We start from the raw sequence: 26,549 nt of genomic DNA on the forward strand, positions 1-26,549 counted from the left end.
TTAGGAGTTTTGGATGCGTTGAGGGATGTCCTGCAAGACAGGATTCAAGCCCTGCGACTCCTGTCAACGAATGATGAAGGTGACGGATCCGTTTTTTTGTCATGCTTCTGGAAGAATTAAAATGAACTCTGATAAGCAGCATGTTGTCCCTATGCTAAACTAACTCTGCTTTTAGTCCTCAGTATTGTGCTGTCTGGCTTCCCTTAATGCCTTGCCTTTTCTTGAGGAACCCAAATGAAGACAATGGCATCAGGAGATGAGTAACTCACGGGGTAGAAAGTACGCTATATAGACTGTCCTGGCCTTCTGCTCTAGGCTCTTCTCTGAAAATAATGCCAACTGCTTGTATACCACAGAGCTCCTGTTTATTAATAAAATGCCAACTACCTTCAGCGCTTGATGTGCTTTCATATGGGCATAGAATCCATTGCCCGCTTAATCCCTTTAATATTTTGAATGAAATTTCCTTCTTCGTCCAGAAAGACGGATATCAATATTGTATTGTTGTTAATACAAATCTATATTTTGTGCACGAAGTAATTAAACATGAGAGAGAGAGAGTTAACACTTTTAAAAGTTTGTCAAATAAGGTTCTGCAGTAGAAAAGCTGTCCTTTTAGAATTCAAATTTCAGACCATATTGGGTTCTTTCTTTTTTCATGTACCATGGGAGGCAAATGAAATCCGCAGTATGATGCTGGAAGGATGTCCCAGGAATACACAGAATGCGTGAGTGAATGTCTCTGACAGCATAACGTATGCTGAGGCTGTTGTGCTGCTCCATCTGCAACCAATTCACTGCGTTTGTGGGTCTACAGTTAGGGCTGCCACAGTCATGTACCTCTCGAGTTTGGGCTCTGTGCTCTCTAGGATTCAAAGCTTGCTGCCTTTGATAATTAAATTGATTATCTCTTAAGAGCTGTGGGACTGAGAAGCAAATGAATAGTTAAGACTGGGAAGATGTGATTTGCGAAAGGAATGAGATGTATGTCGGATCTTCCCTTTTTCTGAGTAGTTATGAAGCACAGTTTAAACTGAAGCTCCATGTCGTTAAGTTTATTTCATCAACTTTTAAAATCGTTCATGCAGCTCGTAGTGCAATAAATACAAACAAGCATTGTCCAATGCCAATAGGTCTGGCTTATGGGAGAAAGTGCTTTTTATGTCATTGATGAGTTTAGGCACTCAGTAATTTCATTACAGGACCAGAGGCTCCCATTATGCATTATTCCATTAATGCTTTTGCACGCAGCACTTAAAAGCAAATCACATCACAAAGAAAACATTCAACCAATCAATGTAGACAGTAGTCTGCCTCTTTTAAATGCTGCTCCTTGCAGATAAGTATCATTCTATGCATGCTCTTGTATATTAACTACCCTGTTATACTTTAGTATGTATTTTTCGTTTCTGTTTGTATGTATTTGCTGTTTCTGTGGTGTTGCGGGTTCCAATTGTTAGTGTAGTTATTTTTCTTGTTTTTAGTATTTATATGCAAGTGTGGCAGTCAGACGCCGATCAACATCCGACACGCTTTACTGATGTTTCCTAAGCAGTCCTAGCACATAGACCCCCCTCCCCCGAGTCCTAAAATCCGCCCGTCTCTCACCAGCGACTTAGGATCTTCTTTCGTCCTACTGCGTTCTGGAGGACAAACGGCTCTTGGACAAAGCAGTTTCTTTCTTCGGGCCCCTTTCCCTCGCGGCACTCTCCAGCTCACTATCAGCCTCTCTCGGGCTGCTTTCCCTCGCTGCATCCTCCAGAATGCGATCGGCCTCTTTTGGGCTGCTTTTCTTCACCGGCACTCAATAATTCCTCATACATGCACTCTGTCACTCATCTTCACACTCATGCATCCATCCACTGACCTATTCTTTCATTGACCCTTGGAAACAACTGCATTAACACACACACACAAACTCAACATATACAAGATAAATTAAAAGAATACAAGTAAAAAAAAACATGCTGCATGTTGGCCAACTAGGAATGGTAAAATAATGATACAGTATGGACAACAGCATTTGAAGCGGCACACCGCAGATGAGCAGCAAGCAAGTGACCCATTAGGATTGCCTGGAGAGCTGTAGTGTCTTCTTAAGAGACATTAAAATAAAAAGAAGAGAAGCAAATAAATTAAAGGTGAACTGTAAAAGGAGAAAATTCAAAACGAAAGAACTGACCAACCAGCCCTGACACTCATGCACACTCATTTGCAGGTGGATGTACACATGAGCATGTACAAATGCTGTCATTCACAGGGCAAGAGTGACAATGACTGATGTAGAATGCACCACTACCCTTACGACTCATTTCAGACCTGTTTCTCTAGAAGACAAAACAACCCACAAGGGTTGTTTACGGACCCTCACACGACCTAGCATGCTTCATCATACAGTCTTCCCTTTTTTCTTGGGTGTCTTTGGTGGTGTTAAAAACCTATATAAATGAGTTTTCTTGGGGTAGGGATTTACTACCCTTCCACCGTAACTTCTCATCGACATGTTCCAGCCCTCTGAATGGCTTGCAAAAAGGGCTGGGCTTTCATCAGGACTAACCCTAAGTTGGTGCCCTGTACTAGTATTAGTTAAGATTTCTATTGTGTTTTTTTTGTTTTGTTCCAGTCATATTATGTCAGTCAGTGGACACATATACCACAAAACATATATCCAGGCAGGCCTACTTGCCCGTCGTCTGGTATTTTTGTGTGCATTAACTCCTTTGTCATCCGAAGCGATGTGGTTCAATCATCAGGGAGAAACAAATATAAAAAAATAATGGTTTTGTTATAATTAACCATGTTGAACTTAGGTACACAAAACACAGACGCAGATGTGACATATACATTCAGTATGTATTTCACACTATTGCATGCTGCATAATGCAAGTAGACAAGCTTCCTCTGCATTGGTTGACAGAACATCAATATGACAAAGGTATGTGTGTCTGTGAGGCTGTGAGTTATACCGCAGCACTAGATGCTCTGAAGTGGCTCACTGCACACGTATAAGAAAGTGCTAGCACAATTGATGCACTTTTGCATAGTAGTAGTCATTAGAATCTTACGGTAAATGGTGTATAGTAGCATTATATATGGGATGATCGAGGGCAATCCCTGTCTTCACACTCTAAATTTTAAAAAGTGAGGGTGGGTGGGTGAGAGTTCTTTTAAAAAAATATAATCAATGTTAAGTCTCTAAGTAGGACTGTGAAAACTCTTTTTTGTTGATCACTTAAGCTACAATTGCACAGTCAAGCCAGACTTAAAAATTATGTTGATTAGTGTAGACCTGGGTTCTCAAACGCACAACTGCACAGTGTAAAGTTAATGATCCCTGCTTCCAACTGTGCTGCAGCCAAAGAACCGAACACCATAGATTATTTTGTTATCTAAGACTTTAATAGCAATTGTCATGTTTGTGCCCCGGAAAGGTCAAGCTGAGACATACTGCTGCAGGCTTAGGCAGCTTGATAAATAAAAAAATAAAAAAATGATCACAGCTGGGTGAAGGCACAAAACATCTGCCCAATCAAGTCCCGTACTTCTGGCTATCAACATGTGGGCGGAGACAAAGTCCCTCTCCTGGTAGTGCTCTTTAAGCCCTGTTTTAGGTTATTCACATAATGTATGGTGACAGCTGCGCTGTCAAGCCCGACATGTGTGCCCCTTCTTTTTTGCAATTGTAGTGTCTTTAGTAAATGTAAACAATCTTTGGCAAAGCCAGTAGGCCTAGCTTTATTGTGCTAATGAATGCCAGCTGTCTTTCTGCATGTTTGTTCTCCCAAAGATAAGCGAGATCTATTGGCTTTGCCACTGCTCATTTAGTTTTAAGCAGCTGATTGTGTACCCTTCTATACATGTGTGTATGTATATGTAAATATGTGTGATTCGCACAAAGTTCCTGACTAAAACATCAAAAATTCTTCTGCAGTGAAAAAAGATGGTCTCCACTGTACGATGCATGTATTTGGTTAAATAATGTATGATGATTGAGAGTTCTTTTGAGATAAAAAATAGCTCCTGGTGCATTGAAGTTCAGTCACCCAATAGGAAGCGGAATGCTACACCAAACTGCCAGTAGAATGAGACAAGAAAGAATACTGCCGTGGGCGGAACCAAAACCCACTCTATGTATACTATGAAGAAATTGGTAACAGTAGGTCTGCAGGCAGCTGTGCTGTGAAGCTGCTTCTAAAGAAAAGGTGCATATTACCTATTTTCAAATAAATACATTCACTAAAGGCCGGTTCCAGCGAGTATGAGTGCAAATGAGGGACAATTTCAATATCTGCAGAAGGAATTTCATAGCTGTGTAAAAGACTGCACGGTGGCCAGATGAAAGTGAGAAAATTAAACACCGAAGAGATGATGCAAACATGTAGGTTAGCTATTTAGAGTAAAGAAGGTGTACGGTTTTTAGCACTACCTGGTGCAACGCACTTGCCATAGTGTATAAGCAGTATGTGACGACTGAGCGTTTGTGCAGTTTAGAGACATTTGCTTCTTGTGGAGGCAGTAGTGAGTAATCAATCCTCATTAATTTTTACCAGTCTTCCAGTTGCAAAGGGTTATAAACAGGTATCTGGATCAGCAGTTATACTGGGTAAACAAAGAACAACATGTCATGAAGATACAGCAAGTATTTGGAGGATGTAACCAAACAATACAGTAATTGTTGTGTTATTGACGGAAATGAGATTGCCAGGCTCAGCGAACGAAGCCACTTTCCTGATGTGAGCTGTAACTGAACTCTTGCAACACTCACACTGTATCCCTAAAAGGTAAATTGGTTTCTGTGAGGAAGCTCTATCACACCCTTGCTAGCGTGGTTCAGGCAACAAGACTTTCCTCAGAGAAATGTATGTTGTACATTGCCAACGTTAAAAAAGAACGACGAAACAACTATTAAGGAATATGAAAACAAGGTAAATAAAAAGTAAAATATGTAATGATTAACATGCCACAGTAGTGAAAATATCGGATGAAAGTATATGGAAAGCAAATATTGCTTTTGAAATAATCAGTTAGAAACTGAAAGAAACAATAGTCGTTTGTTGAGAATAGTAGAGTGTGACTAAGTCATCCTTTGCAGTTTACGTGCAATGGATCATGGCTGGGTAAAAGTTGAATATTTGTTACTGGAATAAAATGTTATGGTGGAGTTTGAAAGTTTTCTTGAGATTGGACATCTTCACTGGAGCAAGACTGGAAGCTGTAGGCTGCATGGAAGCTGTATTTCTAGAGAGTGGTCCTACTGTAGCCTTAAACTTTGTTCCAAACATCCTAGAGGTGAAATAAATGACAAGATAAAGTTTCAGAGTTCACCTTTTTCAGGTAGGCTTGACCCATATTTGCCAGGGGATTTGGATGACTAAGATTCACCATCAGATCTGCGACTGAGGGTGCATGTTTGCATTGTTCAGCATTCCGTCCATCATCTGTTCTTTTTGCTTAAGATTCATCAATAAACATCAAATGTTTGCAGTCGTAATTCTAACTGTTTTTATAATGAAGTTTTTACAGATAGATACAGACAGAAAACCTTTTATTTTCCGGTCTCTATTTATTTTTAAATGTGGATAAAAACGGAATTAGGTTATTTTTCAATGGTTACAAACAGTTGCCAGCAGGGCAAAGTGGCGTGGCATGTGCCGGGGGGAGGGGGTCCAACAAAATAAAATAATTTTTCAAAACAAAACAAACGTACCTTAAACCCTGCAGCACCTCGGGTCTTTGCTGGACTGCAGGCTACCAGACATAGCCTCCCAGCCTACCCTGTGTCTAATCTTAACTCTGCTCTCATGCATTGGAGAGAGCTCAGTACGCATGTGTGTTTGGCCTTTCTGAGACAGCTGACCAAACACACACGTGTACTGAGGGAGGTGCACACCACTCCCCCGGTGCCTGTCATCCCCCATGGCCCCGTCCCTTCAAAAATGAAACAATAATAAACATTGTTTATTATCATTTTATTTGTGAAGTTTTGCACCTGCTGCTGGTGGGGAGGGGGGGGGGGGGGGGGGGGAGTGATGCACCTCCACCACAGTGGAGGAGCTGCATCTGGTTACAAACTCTGTCTCACATGACTGCCAGGCCAGTAGCTGTGAGGATTAACAAATAAGGGGGTTAAAAAAAAAACTTTTGTAATGAGGCTAATGCCATTGGTCTGATCTTTTAAAGGCATGCGCCCTCTAGTGAGGTTCCCGCTCCTCTTTCCTCTCTGTGCATGCATGCCTTAAGCTGGAGTTTTGAAGTCGCATACCAAAAGGTGCATATCTCCTAATACATGACTTGTAGCATTTTGTACACTGTGGGGGTTATTACAACTTTGGAGGAGATGTTAATCCGTCCCAAAAGTGACGGTGAAGTGACGGATATACCACCAGCCGTATTACGAGTTCCATAGGATATAATGGACTCGTAATACGGCTGGTAGTATATCCGTCACTTTACCGTCACTTTTGGGACGGATTAACACCTCCTCCAAAGTTGTAATAACCCCCTGTGTCCTGTTGCTATGGTGTGGAGGGTATAGTCCATATTTAGAAAAATTGTAGCACCAATGCTGGAGGTGTGATTTTTCAGTGTCTTAGGTTCAGAGCTCTAGTTTTAAATAGGCACAAGGGTGATATTAAATGAGCATGTTTACATATAAGTGTACTGATTTATCATCCGTGGGTGTTCATAACATTGAAACCGGTCAGGCATTCAAGCACAAGCTTTTATCTGTTAAATAAATGTGGAAATATACTTGCTTACATAAATGTCAAAAAAATTGTAATTGTATTTATATAGCGCTTACTTCCCCTGACAAGGCGTCAAAGCGCTTTTCGGTGAGTAGCACACAACACCGGAACCCAAGAGGATTAGTGGTGGATTAGCATAGGGAAATATGAGTACAGCATTAACATAGGAAGGTATGAGTTAATTTGTGCGGAGGACATCTGAGTCTGTTATTTGGTTTGAGTAGAATAATGGAGGGAATAATCCAGAAGTGTAAATTGGGAGTTCATAGAAGAAAGAAGAGGTTTGGGATGAGTAAAGGAGATGTGGAGAAAGGAAGAGTCTGTAGAAAGGGATTAGGGAGATCATAGTAGTTAAATGGGATTTGGGATGAGTCAAAGGAGACATAAATGAAGGAGACTTTAGTAGGGTTGTTTCGGAGATCCTAGTCGTAAACTGAGGTTTGGGGTGAGCAAGGAGGTCTAGAGGAGGGAAGAGTCTGGGAAGGGTTATTTTGGATCATAGTAGTAGAATGGGCTTGGGATGAATCAGAGGGTGGAGATAGGGGATAGATTGATAGAGGTATAGGGTGACTGTCAGACAGAGTAAAGCTTTCAAGAGAGTAAAAGATGTTTATTTTTCCTCTTGTACAGTAGGATTAGAGTAGTATATATACACACACACAGATTCATGATTACATATTTAAGGGAATAAATGTGTAAGGAATATAATATATTGAGATTTAAAGTAGTATCTCATAAACACAGGTTTTCAGTAGTTACAGTATTTAAAGTTAATTGATTCTTGTACCTTTATAACATTATTTTGTCAATATTTCAGTAGTGAAATGCTTGTAGATAGTTAGGATAATACTTACCCAACACTGGAGCGGGGCTGGCAGTTCCAGACATGGAGATATATTATCTTGTTTCCCAGATCCAGCATGCTGCCCACTGGCTCGAGGATGGAGTAAACTGAAAGAAGGCATTAAAATCAGATGGAGAGAGAACCACGGAATTGCCACTCCTCTTGCACTCAGGTGGTCAGATCACAGAGAGGGTCCGTACCTCATTATACACACGGCAACCTTATGGAAGAGGACAGTAATAGTCATATGAGGAAGGGCCCCATTTGCCAGATAGTTCAATTATTGGGATTTTCCAGCCTTCCGCACTCTGACCAACACTGCCTGGAGTGACAGAGGGAATGTAACATTAGGTTATCTGTATCCCGCAGACAAATTTCTCTCCTTTGCGGCTGCAAGTTCACTTTGGAAGACGGACAGTCTTTTGTGTATGCTAGTATAGCTAACATAGCTGTACCCAGCTTCCCCTTCCTCCTCCCTGTTATTTTGGGCACTATTGGAGCTTGGGGAAGCACAGCATTTAATTCTGCATTTATACAAAGCTCCACTGGCTGATAAACCAAGAATCCAATGTCCGGCCACGGCAGCATGGGAGACAAACTTGGGGGCTCCGACTGCAGAGGAGCGGTGGAATAGGATGAGTTCGCTCTTGCACATGGTGTCTTGTAATGCCAGATTTAAATTGGCCCATTTTAACTATTTACATTGCACATATATTACTCCGGTCCTGCTTCATAGATTGACCCTGCTAGGTCAACAGACTGCCCCCGCTACCAGGCAAATACTACATCTTTAATACATCTCACTTGGTATTGCCCACCGGAAGGAGCATATTGAGAAGCTGTGGTCCAACATTTGGAGGCCGTCTCTGGAATATCTGTAGAATGGGACCCTGTAGTGGGCTTGTTGGGGAAGTAAAATTGCACAAGGGGAGGAAGATGGAGTATAAGTTTACTCAATTGACGCTCCTATTAGAGAAACATAGGGTGGCAATAACCAGGATTGGACATGTGGGACCCAAAGTGGAACACTGGAAGAAGGATGTAGTGGTATAGGCGATGGAGGAGGTGGTTCACTTTCGGCATGTACGAAAAGGTAACAAGTGGGAGGAAGATTTACAAACATGAGGATTCTTGATTATTAGATTTGGGGGAGGGAAACCCATTCCTCAACAGTGTCAACTGATGAAGAGGAGTGAAAACTGACCTATAAGGCAGCCGATTGCCTCGCACAACAGAGGAGGGGGAGATAAACAAGATGGTGGAAATGTGTTTGATAATTTCAGTTCTGGAATTACCTTTTCACTGACAGTCTAGGTGAAAGTTGTGCATTTTAAGACAAATAATTATGAATAGCAGTGATCTTCATTGTTATGACGTTGTTACTTGTTTGTCAATGTTGAATAGATTCATCTATAAGAGAAACCAATAAAAAGACTCTTTAAAAATATATTTACCTATTGTGATATATATAAAATAAAAACAGAGACTCTTAAGTATCTATTCTGGCAACTTATATAGAAACTATGCAATGACCTATGAACATGTCAAGTGTAGAATAATATATATATACACAAATACATAGAAATATACACATATGCATACTATATGCATCTATACATACACCTACACATGCAAATATATAAATTTAACAGTAAAATACACATTTCTTAAACAGGCCTAAAGAGTATGTATATATTGTAAGATAAAATAAGTACACATATTTAGATATTTACACACAATCAGATTATAACATATTTACATACACAGTGATATGCAGTCCATTGCTGTTTGAGTATGGTGGTTATGTAAGAAAGAGCCAACTCTCTAGTTGATTTCTGAAAATAAGATAGTTATCGGTGGATATTATATTTGGGGTTAATGAATTCCATAGTTTGGCCGCTTGAACAGAGAAAAACGTACCACATGTTGTATTTTTCTTGTATGGTGGTGTCTTTTGAGGTGGGGTGCCAATCTTGAGCGGAGGTTTCTTTGTGGAATGTATTTGGTGATTTTATTCCTGATGAAATGCGGTCCTGTTCATATCTTGCTTAACGCCGGGACGCCTTCATATAAAGTATCATCAGTATGTGCATCCTTCCTTAAAATTCCATATCCAAGTCTGTTGTAATAATAAGAATGTACATTCAAATTACCCTGAAGAAGCTTGTGTACTCTGATGGCAAGACTGAAACGTGCTGATTAAAATTTGAGTGATTGATATGTGTTGACTGAAACTTGAGTGAGTTATCACCTTAAACATGTAATTCTTAAAATAGTTATAAATATTACAGTACTATACTTTCCTGGGCAGAAGAGCTATCCCCAGTGGAGCTGAGCAGCAACATCTAAAAGTATTGCTTAATAATCCTGGAGCATTTGTACCTTTGGGATAACCTTAAACCCTTGGACATCTTGACTGTATTTTAAATTTTTTACTGGGCCAGCATGCCATTTTGGCATGCTGAATTTTGATTGGCTGCTCGGGTGAAAAGTAGCTACCAGGAAGCAAAGGGAGAAACACGAAGCTTTAAATAAAGTCCATGGTATGCAAACATTCTGTGTGCTTGTTAATACGTAAAGTAGCTGACACATATTGTCTTGGGACTTGATAACTCTGCTTATGGTTAGTTCCTACATCCAAGAAGTCTCTTCCATGATTAATACTGGGTACAAAAAATATATTTTAATTAAAATCCCTTATTCCAGTGTCTGCAGTATAACTATACATGGCACAGTATGAGGAGCATTGTTTTGCTTGCAGCATTGAGCCCAGGCTTGGCTGATAGAGTGCTCTGGCTATATGTCATGGACTCGCCTGACAGTGTTAATTAATTTGTCCCGTTATGGAGAATGAATACAGCAAATAAAAGCAGCGAGAGACAGATGAGGCTGTTATCCTTGTAAAGTAATGCTTTCAGATCCTCCTCCCCATCCCTGATGCTCTATAGCAGGCTTTACCTCCTCATAGAATGGGAGAATACGCTGTACGCAGCCTTACAAAGAACATGTCATGGTCGATGGAGAGCCTCGAGTGAATGGTGAACAGTATTGAGGAAAGGGAAGACGAGAAATTGGGAAGTGACCACGTGCAACCTTGGAAGGTGCATTTGTAACAGCACTCTGTACATCTGGCTTTTAGCGCCTTGCATTGCACATATTTACAAGTTGAGGCACAGTGAAATAAAGATACACTGGTTTAATACAGAGCCAAGGTCAACAAGTCATCCGTTTAGCCATTAGATTGCTTTTGTCCCCACTAATGCGCTTGGTCTGATCTCTTAAAGGCATGTGCTCTCTAGTGAGGTTCGCACTCCTCTTGCTTCTTTGTGCATGCATGTCTGAAGCTGGAGTCTTCAACTCACATGCCATAAGGTGCATATCTCCTAATGCGTGACTTGTAGCACTTTGACATTGTGTCCCGTTGCTATGATGTGGAGTGTGGAGTCCACTTATGTGTATCCCACAGCTTGGAAAATTGCAGCACCAATGCTGGAGGTGTGATTCATTGTCTTAGATTCAGAGTCAGGACTCCAGAGGTCATGCCCCAATATGTACATCTTACATGATACATACAGTTTCTGTTGCTAAGACAGGAAGGAGGCATGTCTGTTTTAAGCTCTAGTTTTGAGTCCTGAACTCATATACCAATACCAGCATAGCCCACCATGCACTTTGTGCTTTCTTTTTAGGTCTTGCCTGAGAAAGCACGTCATTTGCAAGACTTTATGTTTACTTACACAGGGGCTTAGAGTCCGCCGATTGCTTATCATTGGTTGGTTTCATCATCACTCTCATTTGCTTGTTTCTCTTTGGGTAGCGTGTGCCGACTACACTTCCTCTTCGTGTATGCACCCCTCTAGAACATGGCCCAAGTACTGTTTCCCTGCCCAGGGTCATTTCACCTCTTGCACTTTCAGAGCTACTTTTTTTTCTTGTAGTTGCAGCACTCCAAGAGTGCATGTGTTGCAGGCTGTACCCCACCTGTACATTATACAAGGTCAGATTATTTTTTGGTTGCCTTGTTGCTTATCCCCACACTGTGTATTGTTGCTTCCACCCTTCCCATTATTGCTTCCAGCTCTCCAACCCTCCTTTTGTTTCTTCCAGTCTTCCCAACCTCTAATCCTGGCTGGAAAAAAAACATTAGCAAAGCCAATAGGTCTCGCGTACGCTACCTATTGGCATTGGCAATGTTTTCAGCCAAACTGTGCAGCATAGCTGAGTTTTTAAAAAGAAAAACGCTATATGATGCTGCTAGTGCTGGCCATGTCTAGCACTTTTTTCTATTGCTGGAGGGAGGGAGAAGTGGGAGACCTCGACATCACCCTCATGTTGCACGCCCTCCCTCCTTCCGAGATGCTTCCCGCCAGTAACTGTGATGCACAGCAGCTGCGGTGCTGTGCAATGTGGCTAAAAGACTTACAAAGGTAACAGCAGGCATACTTTGAACCTACTGGCTTTGCCACCACTTCTTTGTAAATGCAGAGCGTGTGACCCATTGTGAATGCGCTATATTTAGAGTGGTGAGTGGGGTGCTGGTCCCCTGGACAGCTCATCATTTATTCTTCTGGTTTTATAGAATGTATTTTTTGACATTCATATCTATTTATTTGTGTACAAAAATAAAGCTGCAACTCGGATTTTTTCAGCAGTTATTTAATGTACACTAATACTTGGATGCCTGATGAGTTTCAGCGGAACAAGTAACCAATTATCTGATAGAGACTCCTAGCTACAGATATTTTGTGTTTGAATTTCCCAGGCATCAGACTGGATCCGTAAAGTTCTGCGTGAGCAGTACCCCTGCGAGCCGTCAGGTGTCTTTTTTCGGTTCCTTGCAGCATCGTTGGTGCCAGAAGTGACGTCACGGTCATTAATATAGGCGCTAGTTCTTTTCTTTCTGTGCCAGTTAGCGCTGATCCGGAGAAGAGCTACCCGTCTGTCTGTTTTTGACAGGTTTGTTTTTCAAACTTTTTTCGACTATTTTTGGAAGTGTGTCAAAGGATGACTTCTAGGAAGACAGGTTTCAAGCCTGTCACTACCATGTCGGCAATGGACCCACACTTGGTGTGCTTTTGGTGTCTCGAGTGTTATCATGGTTCGAAGTCGTGCTCTGACCTCCAGGCTAGGGCACCAAAAGCTTTAAAGCTGCTTGCTGTTGACACCATTAGCGTGACTCCTAGGAGTTCTCTGTCCCAATCGAGAAGAAGGTCACAGGTCCGCTCCCAGAAGTCCCAAGTCCTCTTCCTCACACTTGTGGTCCTCGGGACACCCGGGAAAGAGGCACAAGAACAAGAAGTTTAAGCTGACTTCAACTTTGCCTCGTCCGTCGGCCAACGCAATGAATTAGGAACATCAGGGTTACAGGCACGGTTCCCCTGAGCCATTGCCAGGTCCAACTCTTTACCTCCCTCCCATATCTGGGAGCCAGAGCAACCCCACTAAAGTAAAGAATTTTACGAGGCCATGTGCCGTGTATTTGAGGGGGCAGACCCCTCCTGAGCGCCTTTGGGCCTCGCGGGGTTGGAAGAGGCCCTATCATGTTCTGTTCCAATGGCTTCAACAAGCTACCCACATACAATATGATTCTGTTCTTTACAGCAGGCATATTAACCCCCTGCACTGCTTTATGGCGAGTTAAAACTGCCACGGGACAAAACACCAATCTCTCTTTTACAAGAACATTAATCACCTGTTAAGTGCTTCCTGAAGGCTAGACGCACAAGGAACTTTTCAGCAGCTGCATTTAAATCGTAAATTTCACAAGTGTTTGCTAAGCACAGCACCCCCTTCCCCTGAGGTCAACGCCCAGCCATCCAGGTCAGTACCCGGGGCGGCCACTCCACCCTAAAGCTGTCACTGGCTTTGGCTTCAACTCCTATATAGACTCACAAATCTGATCTTGGATCTGGACCGGTGCAGGTCGTCCCAATGCAACCTTCTCCTGCACCGGTCCCGACACTGATGGTCCTGGCGCTGTCACTGCCCACTGGTGGCAACAGGCCCACTCTCATCCCCGACGACTTGGATTCTGAATAGCATCAATCGGCACAGATTCCGGCACTGTCACAGCCCATTGGTCCTAGCATTGGTCCTGAGCATTTTCTGGAGCAGCCAGGCATGGGGGAAGAATGGGGAGGGGTCACAAGCACCTTTAGAAAACCAGTTACAGACCCCATCTTCATTGGACTGGTACCAGGAACTAGGAGATGCTAGTGGACAGTACACCTCTCCTTGTGGCTACAGAGGAGGGAACATCTTATGCAGTGGTGGTGAAGAGAGCAGCAGAGGTCCTTGACTTTGAAATTTCTTTTGTGGCAGTCATAACTAACCTTTTGACGTAAGTGCTTCAGCCTGGAGCTTCCTTATCTGAACCTCTATTGCCCTTTAATGAAGCACTGACTGATGTCCTGGTAGGAACTTGGTTGAAGCCCAGCACAGAGGCTCCTGTAAATAGGACAATTGCTAGCCACCACAGTCCTGCCCCAGGTAATCATAGTTTCCTCATCCAACACTTCATCCCTCAGATCTTGGTAGTCCAAGCCTCGACTTCCCATTGAACATTCCCTGACGCTCCCCCGTACAGGCAATCCAAAAGGCTGGGTAGGTTATGCAAGAAAATGTTTTCTTCCACCAGCCTAGCATTGCGGTTGGTGAAGACTGCATGCCTGTAGGGCCATTATTCCCATACCTTGTGGGATAAGGCTGCACAAGTGCTGCTACAAGTCCCAGTGGAGGCCCAGGCCATCCACTCCCAAGCAGTGAGAGACGGAGAGATGCTGCAAAGCTCACCATTACGTGTGGTTTGGACACAACTGACTTACTGGGCAGAGCGGTTTCCTCGACAGTGGCCTTGAGGCGCCACGCCTGGCTGAGAACATCTGGCTTGTTGGGGGATCTTCAGGCCAACCTCATGGGCATGCCTTTCTACAGGACTTGTTTCTTCAGAGAGAAGGCAGACTCGGTGCTGGAGCACTTCAAGGACTCAAGGGCTTCGGCCAAGTCCTTGATCCTTTCAATAACACCTCGCCCCCCGTCCGCCTTTTGCCCCTTTTGTGGCTACGGAAGGGATGTTCCACCGCACCAGCCCGATGCCAGCCACCATTCTACGCAGGCTCCCCAAGCTGTGCGAGGACGTGGATGCAGTGCATTCCGACCCCGTGGGTCTGGTAGCCAGAAGTCATCCGCCACCAATCCCTTGGCAGCTGCAGCTTTTAGGACCTCCTAATCTGGTTCTCCAAGACAATGGGTGCCCAGTTGGAGGGAGAATACATTATCTCCTCCACTGGCAATCCATTACATTGGACAAATGGATCTTGCAGATCATTTGGAGGAGCTACTCCTTCCCTTTTCAATCTTTCCCTCCTTCAATACCGCCAGCACAGGAACGTCTGGTTGAGGATTATCTGTCCTTAGAGCTATAGAAAGGGTTCCAATATCAGAAATAGGCAGCTGTTGTTATTCCTGCTACTTTCTGACTCCTAAAAAGAACAAGGATCTTCACCCTATTCTAGACTTGTGAATCATAAATCTCTTCTTCATAAAGGAGAAATTCAGGAGGCGCACTTTGGGTCAGGTCTTGTTTGCCCTAGTCCAAGGAGACAGGCTTGGTAGCATTTGACTTCCAGGATGTGTATTTTCGCATCTTCATCTTGCCTGCCCACTTCCAGCTGCCTCGTACCCCCTTCTCACACCCCTCCCCTTTAGCCTTACCAGCACTCCTTGGGTGTTCACCAGGGTGATGGTGGTCGCGGCTCAGCTGCACAGGTTAGGGATTTCAGTGTTCCCCTACCTCAGCTACTGGGTGTAGAAGGCAGGCTCACCCCAGGCTATTGTTCACTATAAGTGGGCCGAAGTCACACCTGACTCCCTCTCAGATGCTCCCCTTCATCGGAGCTGTTCTGGTCACAGTACAATTTTGGGCTTATCCTCCTGAGCAGTGAGTCTAGCATATTCAGGTTATGATACCAATGTTTCGGCATCTATCCTGGATTTCAGTGAGAATGACCTCTTGAATCCTGCTTGTGAATCATGCCAGATGGCATATGCAGGTTCTGCAGTGGGACCTGAAGTTCCAGTGGGCACAGCATTAGGAAAATCTCTCCAGTTTGGTTCAGATCTCAGAGGGAACTGTAAAAGACCTGCATTGGTGGCTTACAAACCATGATTGGGTCAAACACAGACTCCTCTGCCTTCCCCAACCAGATCTAACAGTAGTGACAGATGTGTCGTTCCTGGGATAGGGCGGCCATCTAGGAGAGGTGGCGATCAGAGACTCTGGTCTCCGACGGAATCCGGACTCCACATCAACCTGCTGAAGCTTTGGGCGATTTGGTTAGCATTGAAAGCATTTCTTCCCCCGTCAAGGCGAAGTAAGTGCAAATGTTAATGGACAACACCAGCACCATGTGGTAATTCAGGAAGCAGGGGAGTGTGGGGTCGTGGACCATTTGTCAAGAGGCCCTACATCTCTGGACATGGCTGGAACAGCAGGGCATAGCAGGTTTTCTGAACATCAGGGCAGAAAAACTTAGACATTTATGCCTAATGAATCACTAGTGGCATCTCCATTTGGAGGTGGCACAAGGACTCTTTCAGGAGTGGGGAGAGCCTTGGTTAGATCTGTTCGCCTCCGAAGGTAACGCACAGTGTCAGCAGTACTGCTTGTTGGGACTATCGCTTGGAGACGCTTTTCGTCTCGAGTGGAGTTCAGACCTCCTGTATGCATTTCTGCCCATACCACTTCTGCCCAGAGTTCTCAAGATGATCAGGAATGACCAGGCCAAAGTAATTCATGTGGCTCTGAAATGGGCACAGGGATGCTGGTATCCCGAGCTGCTGAAAATGAGCATTGATACTCCGATCATGCTGCCCCTTCGGAGGAGGATCCTCTGTCGCAGCGTCAGGGGATGTCCTCCACCCGAACCTGTCAACCCTCTGCCTCCTTACATGGACCCATCTACCAGATACCTGCCCCCGCACTCTGTGTTCTCACTCTTCTGTGCCTGCTGTCTTTGTCTCCCTCTGCCAATCCTTCTGCTCCCCACGTTCTGTGCTGCTCTTTCTCTTTTGTGCTGCTTTTCCCATCCTTTATCCTGCGTCCTGGCTCTATTTTTATTTTATTTAATCCTATTATCCTACCTTCCGCCCACTTCCTGTTGAATTCCCCCCGCTCCATTGTTGTGCGCCTTCCCCTAAAAGTCCTTTTTTTTTTTTGTAATCATCTTTAAAAAAAATGTTTATTAGAGTGCTCAGCAGTCCTTATTCCCTTTTTTGCTGGGCTGCTTCGTTTGCTGTAATACAGTTTAGCACAATTCAAAATGTATTTTTTTTTGTTTACTATGCCAAGTGGCAGCTGCCATCTTGGATCTACACATATAAAAATAATTCGGGCAGGCATAATTTAGTAGATGCAAATGTGTGTGCTGAGACTTGCACATATGCGTGATGATTCTTTTTTACGTTTTTTTGCTAGTGTGGCACTAAATAGGTCAAAATGATTTTGCCTTTTAACAATGATGAACTGCATTGCTAAAAAGCATTAGCAAAGCTAATAGGTCCCAAAGGCAAGACCTATTGGTTTTGCCAAAGCTTGTTGCGAAAGGTGTGGCTGAAATTTTTATGTATGGGGGTTTCAGGCACAATTGTGATATTGGGTAGATATTTATATGCAAACCATGGGTGGGAAAACAGCTGCCCAGTTCATCATTTTCGGTCCATTTTACAAGCCCTAGATTACAGGTTGCTGGTAAATTGGGAGTATGCTTGTCACAAATGTCTGGTTCTATTTCAGTTTCCTGGTGAGTGATGTAGTGCAAAATGTGAGTGTTATTATCCTTTTTATTTATTACTCACCAGAGTATTAAAACGGTTTTGGTATTAGCCAGTCTTGAACTGTTTTTGGTACTAGCCCATCTCGAAACGTCATTACTCGGAAAGCAAGCCAACTTCATGGGACTGATATAGTACCAAAAACTGTCTGTTATTGTTGACTGTTTTTTAAATATGTGAGCTTAAAATAAAGTAGGGTTCAGATTACTACATTATTTGTCTTTTTTGCTTGGAAACACAAAAGCTTGAAACTGTGATTATTCCTCATTGATTGTGCTTACATTCTTAGGATGGAACTGTTAGTATGCTGCTGGGATGGTGAACAAATGAAAACAGGGAAAGTTTCTTGCCCACTTTATCACAGATTTAGGAAGGACATTTAGTACAAGGTGCAGACAGCACTCTGGTGGCTTTACATACAATGGTATGGTCCCTTAGGATTTGTGAATTTGTAAGTTCCAGTGCATAAGGATTTGTAACCAAAGCATCTTTAAGTTGTATTTAATAACAGAGGTTTGACCTGGGCAGTGCATGTACCTTCTCTCAAAGACCTTTTGTTTTCTATTAGTCGGCTTAAAGACAGCCTGTTGCTTACTATTGATTGGCTTCATTGCTACTATCATTTGCTTGCTTCTTAATGGTCAGCTGCCGTAGGCCTTCCTCTTCTTCATGAGTTTGTCCTTCACCTGGACCATGAAAGAATTACCTTGGCCCTTCCACCTGTCATTTTTTAAGGGTTATGTTTTCTTTTATTTCAGTCCATGTTGGCTTGCTATCACCCTCCTTCCCTCAATTTGTTGGCTAATCACAGCCTCTCGTTCCTCCCTCCATTTGCTGACTGAGTTGTCTAGGCCCCGCCCTCTCACCCTCCCTTCCTCCATTTGTTGCCCATGTTGCCTTCCCCCCACCCTCCCTCTGTTTGTTGTCCATGTTGGCTTCCCCCCACCCTCCCTCTGTTGGCTTGGCTTGCCTTTCCTTCCTCCATTCCTTGTCAGCTTGCACCTGCGCTCCCACCCTCCATTTGTTGTCCATGTTGATTTGCCCCCTCCCTCCGTTGTCTGGTTTGACTTACCCCACCCCCACGCGCTCTCGCTACTTCCATGTCATTGTTGCTCTCATTTCTCCCTTCCTCCGTTGGATTTGTTCGACCTCCATCTGACATGACATAAAAAACGGTATGACGCCATTGCCACTGGTCATGTCAAATCCATTTTCCCCACACCCTCTCCCCTCTGTTTTGCCTCCTGCCCCGTCCTACCTCCTGCAAGCAATTTTAAAAAGCACTGTAACGTAGCCAGTGTTGCTGCACAGCACCCTTGCTGCTGTTTAACATGGTTAAAAAATCCTTGACAAAGCCATTACCTCCTCCAGGTGAGATCTTTTGGCTCTGCCAATGCTTGTTTTGCGTTGCTTTTCCATGAAACAGTAATAGTGTAATATTTATACAGAGTCTTCTGCCGCAAGCTTACAGCGTGGAAAGCTGCAAGTAGTGAGTAGTGTTTTTAGAACATTTTCCTTTATGTCTATCCCAGTTGTGCTCATTTCATTACCTGTTAACAGAGTAAAAATGAGTCGTTTTTAGAGATTTATTGAAAGTCTTGTTTTATTTTAGGGTGGGAAAGTAACATAGTAGTTTGGCCACGTGACTAACAGCGGCTGTGCCTCCCCTATGGTGGAGGAGCTTCCCCCCCCCCCCCCCACCCCCACCCCCCGGCGAGCAGCTGCAAGCCTTAAACAACGAAATGATAATAAACTGTATTTATTATTGCTTTGTTGTTAAAGGGGAGGGGCAATGGGGGTTGGCGGGGATGTGCTCATGTATGTTTGGCCGGCTGTCTCGGGCCTGCCAAACACACATGCGCACTGTGCTCTCTCCAGCCCAGCACTGTGTTGCTGGGTTGGAGAGAGCAGGCACAGGCTCCCAGACTGTCTGGGAGTGCCCTGGCTGGGCTCGTCAGCCAATCCTAAAGCTGCTCTGAGCAGCGTCAGGATTGGCTGCAAGGCAGGCTGGGAGCCTGTGCCTGCAGTGATGAGGGAAAGTGGAGCAGTGCGGCAGCTAAACAGGTAAGTTTTTTTTTTATTAAATGTTTCTGTCACCACTTTAGCGCGCCGCGACTAGTGAGTAATGCCGAATGCTATAAGGAACAGTTCCCACTTGAGAGTGAGGACAGAAACACCAGACCTCACACCTGCATGTTAAATCTGTGGGTCTAGAGTGTGCTGCCCATAGCAGGTGTGCAAGTAGCAAGGAGATTCACCAAAATGTAGTTCATCAGTAAAAAAACCACTGTGGCAGGTCATAGGCTAAGTGGGAAAGTCCCGCCTAACAACATAGCAGGGATACAAAGTGAATTCTGCAAGCCTAGGCGAGGAGGAAGCACTCCTGGAATGCTTGTGATGGATGCATTTAGATTACTCTTTTTGTGTTGATGGGCGAGGCAGGTTGTGGCATTTTCAGGCCATGGCAATTGTGTTTTCACGAAGAATAGGCATGTGTACGAGTTGTCGGATGGAGCTACATTTACTTATATTGTGGTGATCCTTAGCTACAGCATCACATTCTTTGTAAACGAACCAGGTGACTCCGAGGCTGAAGCACGCCTTCTTTCACATCAAAACCTAATGACATTTAGTCATGCCCTAAAGTGAAGCCATGGCCACGTGGCTGTGTTTCTTTCCACGCATTCTCAAATCCTGTTCCTTTAGCATCACGTTTAGGTTGCCTGCACATCTGCAGCAGTCATGCTGGACGTTTGTTGCACTGTTGTCAAACTATTGTCATTGTTCGCGCCTTTCTGAGCTAGTTTTGAGTTCTTGTGGTGTTTGGATACATCTTACTGACAATCTGCCCTGCTAGGTGCCCCCTTCAAACAGTTGCAGATAAGCTGGTGTAGTGTTCTGTTTTATGTTTTGCCATGCATCTACTTGCGCATTCTGATTTTACTGAAAGTTAACTCATCAGATTGACTTTTATAACCACAAAGCACATCAGAAGTTGCATTTACTAATTGTGTGTTGGCCAGGATGCTCTGTTACAAAAAGGTATAATAATTTACGTGGATTGGTACAGTTAATGTAATGCATTGTTTGTTACATATAAAAAAGTAATATTGTACCTGCATGTGTTTCTATTTTCTCAGGTCTACAAACAAATCAATTTAGCTGTTTTGCGCCTAAAGATTTCCTAGAGTGTTCTTCATTTTATAACAGAATTCACATAAACTTTTATGCGATTTATGGATATCTTAATTGAAATTTCAAACCAGCTACTAGATTTGTAATAAAAATCACTAGTTGCTGAGGAGAGTCGAATAAAACTTCTGGTAATATGTTCCACTGAGACATACCAGACATTTGTATTTTAAAGGAGCAGGCAAATAGTCTACAGATCCTGTTCATTTCCATTATTGCTTTCTGCCTAAACTGTGAGCTTCCCAGAGTGCAAAGTGCCCTTTTAAGCTAGCTGGGTATATTTAAAAGCAGTGAGCATAATAAATTATGACCTAGCATGTTCGTGCCAGCCAAATCCAATAAGTTCAAAATCTCCATTTGTGTATGGTTCTTCTCCTTGAGGAAGTATCTCACGTTGTGAATGTTACACCTGTATTGCAGACTCCTCATGAACTTTGCACTGGTCATGGTAACCTTCATTATTTACAAGGTGCTCGCAGGGCTTCACTCTGAATACATAGGCCTCCATAAATGCTTGTCTACTCAGCAACCAAAGGATGCAGGCATCACTGAAGTTCTGTAGCTTTATACCACACTTACTGTGTGGGGAGGGAAGAGATAGTCTCTATATTGGTGTATAGGGGAATCGTAGAATACAGCCTCACAATTCCACTAATTTTCCACAAAAAAGTATCCTACCACCTTCTTAGCTCCTGTCCAAACCTGTTCCTCCAGAAAAACCCCAAAAGGTTGTTTATGGAGCCTCCACATCCTATTGGTGTCATGCTTCATCATCGGTTCTCACCCCTATAAACCAGGGTGGGCTCAACCATCTTCCAGGAAGCTCTTTGAAAAGTATTTCTAGCGGGGTTTAAAAGATTATAAATACCTAAAGGACACCCCTGTTTCCCTTTGTTTTTGGGTACCTTGGTATGGTTAAAAATCTAAATATGGGGGTGTGGTGGAGGTGTTCTTATAGTACTCTACCACTCTAACTTGTTGTCAATATGTTTCAGCTCTCTGAATGGCCTAACAAAGGTCCTGGGCTTTCATCAGGACTACCTTTATGCCCCATTCTGGTATTGTGGGTCTTCTGTCTTCTTTTGAATTAAAGTTTTATGATGTCAGCCAGCGGAGGCACATATCACAACGCCTAATTTCAGGCAGGCCTCCTTGCCTGTCCCAAGTTGTTGCCATGCATTAACTAACGCCTGTTGTCATCCCAGGCGATAGTTTGATTAATCATTTCATTAAACAAAAACACAAAGACGTGAATCATTTCAATAGTATAGATGAGGTTTCACTCGGGTGCACATAAGGCAGACTAGTATAGATATGGTATATACATTCTGTACGTTTTTCACACTGCTGTATGCTGTGTATGGCAAGGAAACGAGCTTTCTTTACATCATTATATAAAACACAGACATGACAAAATATACGTGTATGACATGACAGGCATGACAACACATTCACCTTCAGGCATCAACCATTGCAGTGTATCTCACAAATCGAGCGATATTCTGGAACTTTCTTCCAGACTGTTGACGTTATGTACTGTCTCACCTCAGATTCAGAACAGCAAATAGGGCGTGGGTTTCCCAGGAGAACACTCGCCGTGCCCCGTGACCTCCGGCCTAGTTAACGCGCTTTGGACCATCGTTATTGCGGCCAGTACCTTCGACGTATATATAAATCAATGCGCGCTGGAGCGTCAGTCGGGGAACTCTTTAGAAGGCACGACGTGCCCGGCGCCCCGCGACTCCGCGCAGCTCTCCCTCACCGCCCGGGGTGCTGGAATCTTTCCCACACAGCACAGCAGTCTGAGCGCACGTAAAAGACGAGGAGGAGAGTCCATTGATGCCGCAGGGCCGCTTTCAGTTAGTGCTGGAGCTCTAAGGGGGGCTTCTTTCTCATTGATACCATCTCACTTCAGAGCACAGATTCCTTTTAAGGTTACATTCCGTGCTTTTCTCGTTTTCTTTTAAAGCCTGCGCGCCGATGCCTCATTACATTCGGCTAATGTGGCGCTTTGAGGGGGATAAAGGCCGCGGTCTTGTGATCCACTGTGTGCGAACGCCACAGCGCTGTAATATGCGGACGCTGTAATCTGTGCCTCCCGTGGGCGCTATAAAGAACTCCCGCTGGCGTTAGCAGCTCCTCCGGGTGCAGCGCGATAACTAATGATGACCTCATGCATTCGCCTGTCGCTGAAATGGGATGTGCCCTACCCTCAAAGTATGCAGGTTTTTTTCCAAAGGGACTTCCGTTGAGCAGGTGAAAAGTGTAGGTACCCCGCCTGCAAACGAGCATCAGCCTGCTGTGCTGAACATTAATGTGATGATGTCGCAGTATTTAAATTCTACATGTACACGTCTCAATGACCGCTTTCCACCCGTGTAACCTGGATATGAAGCAGGAGTAACAGACGGCCTCGCAGCCCCCACGTTACGGGGAGGGTGTGGGGGTCGTGTTGGGACTGGAGGTGGAGCGGGGAGGACAGACTTACCCATACTGGAGTAACCCCACCCACCCCCCAACTAAACCCTTTACTGATGTGAATGTGGGGGCTCTTTCAGCACTATACAGGTGGCATAACACAGTTATTAATAGCTAGTTTTCTGCTATCACCGACTAAAAATGTATGCAGCCAGTTGCACTTAGTGATCTCATCCTATGCTGTGTGGTCTTGTGCATTCGACTCAACACTGTGTCTGATCTTGAGCTATTGTTGTGATATAGGCTATCGCTTAATGATATTGAACCACCAATGTACTATCTTGCACCAGTGATGTTCAGCTTAGTTCAGCTATGTCTGACCTTGCCTCTGCCATTTCATGTCTTTGCTCAGTGCCTTATTCTCCACAGAGGACACAGACTACGAGAAGATCAGGATAAGATAACAAAGAGTAGCACTTTCTTCCTAATTGCATACATACAAAAACTTGTGAAATAGGAGGGAGACTGTGGTGATGCCGCGTCCTCTTGACTCCCGTTTTACGTCCTGAGCTCATGACAGAGAGCTCGAGACACTCGGAGTCAAGAGGACGGTTGAGGCGGTAGCTGCGACATCGCAGCGGTCTACATCTTCAATAAAAGAGTTTAACCTTATTTATACTTGTAGTCATGTTTACTACAAAGACTTTTAGTTTAAAAGTATATTTTAACTTTCTCACCCTTTTTCCTTCATTCTCAAGAAAGCTAACAGAAAACAAATTGTAATGTATTGCTCTAAAATGAACTCTGAGGTATTCCCAGTATGTTACCATGCATACAATGGGGTCTGTAATGTAAGTGGTCATGGTCCTCCACCTATCTTTACAATATGGAAGGAGATTGCGGGGGGAGGTCTCTCACACTACTGCTTTCCTATTTATCTCTTTAACCAGGTTATACCAAACAGAATCTATGTAATCCTGGGAACTGCCCCTCCTTCAGCACCATAGATTTCAAGGGCTAAATCTTCATTTTCTCTTATACACAATAGGCATTTTCATGCAGCTTATTCTATTTATATTGGGTGGCCAGATCAGACTGTGTGAAAGAATCCGCAGAATTACTTTGACAAATTGAAAGCCATTCACATTGATTATCACTGTGGGTGAAATTAGGCCTGCATTGTATTATAGGCCAGCACAATGTAATTTCAGCTCTGTGGGATATTGGATGTTGTAGTATACTAATTTAATTTGGGTCATTGCTGAATAATGGACAAGTACTGTATCTTATTGAGTCTGCAACAGGTTAATGGAGCGGAGGAGAGGCAGTGATGGGTGTGACCTGTGCTAGTTCATGGTTTTTAGGAGGGATGGAAACCAGTCAACGACAAATGTTGTTAGGGTTCCAAAGGGGGCTGTCAAGCATCTCAACTATCCCTCTTTATGACCCCTGTATCCGCCAGCCCAGAGGTGGCACAGTCAAGCACGAAGGCAGATGTGTATCCATATCGCTCATCTCACCTGGTCTTCCTACATCCTTAATTTGGGATCAGGAGGTGAGTAGATAAATATTCTAGAGTAGATCCTTCGAAACACCATAGGAGTTTTATTATCTCAGCTCGATTATGCCTCAAGATGCCATCACATACTTCAAACAGTATTACAAGTCATGCATTCCTGCCGCCACACTATAGAATATATACCATCTTCTGCTCTCTGCTTGAACACACCGATCTTCTAGGAACTTCTAGGGTCCTGGTTATAGCTATGCTATGTAACCCATGGAAATATGTTTGAGGCCTCAAATAACCAAGACTGATTGAGCCATGGTGTCTTCTGACACCGAAGGAAACTCAGCACACTCAGATTAGTGATTTAACATAGGTATGTTTCCCACAGAGAAAGGGCAGCCTAAGAACAGAACTCAGTGGATACAACTGATGGATTCTGCAAATCTCTCTGCTGTCTTTACATGTCTTAGAAAAAAAATGCCCAGTTCATCCATTGCTCATCTTAGAGATCTGTACAATGACAATATAGAGCAGAGGATCCTTAACTTATAACCTACTCAGCCCCTTTAACACAGCCATAGTAGATTCTTTTCATTGCTGTCCCTTGCCCCCCCCACTAACACACATGCATGGCCCATAATCCTCTATCACCTTAACTCGAGACAACAGAAAACAAAAATAGCTGTGAAAAAATGTCACAGATCTGTCCTTCTTCAGCTCCTGCCTGAATATGAACTCCATCTTAACCCCTGTTCATTCTTAGGCCTGGTCAGAGACTATGTTAGCTATATCAATCAATCAATCAAAGCATTTGTAAAGCGCACTGCTCACCCATGAGGGACTCAAGGCACTGAGGGGTGCTGCTACTGCTCGAGCAGCCAGGTCTTGAGGTGTCTCCTGAAGGTTAGCAGGTCTTGTATCTGTCGCAGGTGGATAGGAAGGGTGTGCCTGTGGATGACGGCGATGCCTCCTCCTGGTTTGTTAGTGCGGTCCCTACAGGTGATCTTGTAGCCGTCCGGGATGGCTATGGCGATGTCGGGCGCTGAGGAGGGGTTCATCCAGGTGTCGGTCAGGAAGGCGACGTCTGGGGAGCCTGAGTCGAGTAGGTTCCAAAGTTCGCTGGCGTGTTTGTGGACGGAGCGGGTGTTGAGTAGGATGCATCTGAGATGGTTGCGTCCTGGCGGGTCGCTGGCATGGAGGCTGGAGAAGGTGCAGCTCCGGCAGGAAAAGGGGCCGCGGGTGAGCCTCGGGGTGGCCTGGTGACAGGTGGATGAGCGGCCTGTGTTGAGTGCTTGGAGGGTGATGGCGTTGTGCATCGTGGTGGGGGGAGCGAGAGCCAGGGGTTCCGGCACTGGGCGCGGTCCATGCGGGGACGAGCGCTGATGGGCTTGCCTTAGGCGGTGCAGTTGAAAAGCGGCCGCCATTAACTAGGGAAGGGGGCCGGAGAGGACAGCTTGGAGGGGGGAGTTGGAGTGGAAAACAGCACCAAAAAAAGGGGGTGGGCTGTGGGGGCTGCAGCGGTGGGGATGCAGCGTGAGAGTAAGAGGAGGGGGGTGGGACCATAGGGGCAGCAGCTACGAGGGAGAGAGAGAGAGGGGGTAGAGTGAGAGTGAGAGAGCGCGAGCAGAGTGAGAGGAGAAAGAAACAGAGAGGAGAGAGTGAAACTCAGAAAGCGAAAGACAAAAAGAACACAAAAGGGACAGAACATGGATGGAAAAGCACACAAAGAGTGAAACAGAGGCAAAAGAAGAAAAAAGGTGAAGAGAGGCAGAGGGGCAGCCTAGTCGAAGAGCAGAGCTCTCCCACTAGACACCAGGGATGAGGTGCAGGCAGAAACCTGCAGGTGGAGGAGGGCCTCAAACTCCTGACAGAGGTCAGAGTTCAGAGGTACAAAGGGCTCTACTTGCCAGTGGAGCTACAGGAGGCAGAGCAGTTGACTGACAAGGTCAGTGATGTTGCTTGTCCTACCGTGCAGCGACCACCATTAAGTAGGGAGAGTGGGAGGAGA

General features: G+C 44.4%; 1 protein-coding gene and 1 long non-coding RNA gene across 2 annotated transcripts in view; one reads left to right on the forward strand and one right to left on the reverse strand.

The window, feature by feature from the left end:
• LOC138288090 (uncharacterized) overlaps positions 1-22,763 on the reverse strand; it is a 42,743-nt gene extending 19,980 nt beyond the window's left edge. Inside the window, exons 1-3 of the long non-coding RNA XR_011202343.1 lie at positions 22,159-22,763; positions 9,511-9,709; positions 7,601-7,697 (exon numbers count right to left, since the gene is read on the reverse strand). This is a non-coding gene — a long non-coding RNA (uncharacterized lncRNA). The remainder of the gene's footprint in view (positions 1-7,600; positions 7,698-9,510; positions 9,710-22,158) is intronic.
• Positions 1-26,549, forward strand: part of EXOC4 (exocyst complex component 4) — a 1,633,445-nt gene that overhangs the window by 905,241 nt on the left and 701,655 nt on the right. The gene's annotated exons all lie outside the window — the stretch shown is intronic.

This window comes from Pleurodeles waltl, chromosome 4_1 (genome assembly GCF_031143425.1).
Source record: "Pleurodeles waltl isolate 20211129_DDA chromosome 4_1, aPleWal1.hap1.20221129, whole genome shotgun sequence".
NCBI classification, from domain to species: Eukaryota; Metazoa; Chordata; class Amphibia; order Caudata; family Salamandridae; genus Pleurodeles; species Pleurodeles waltl.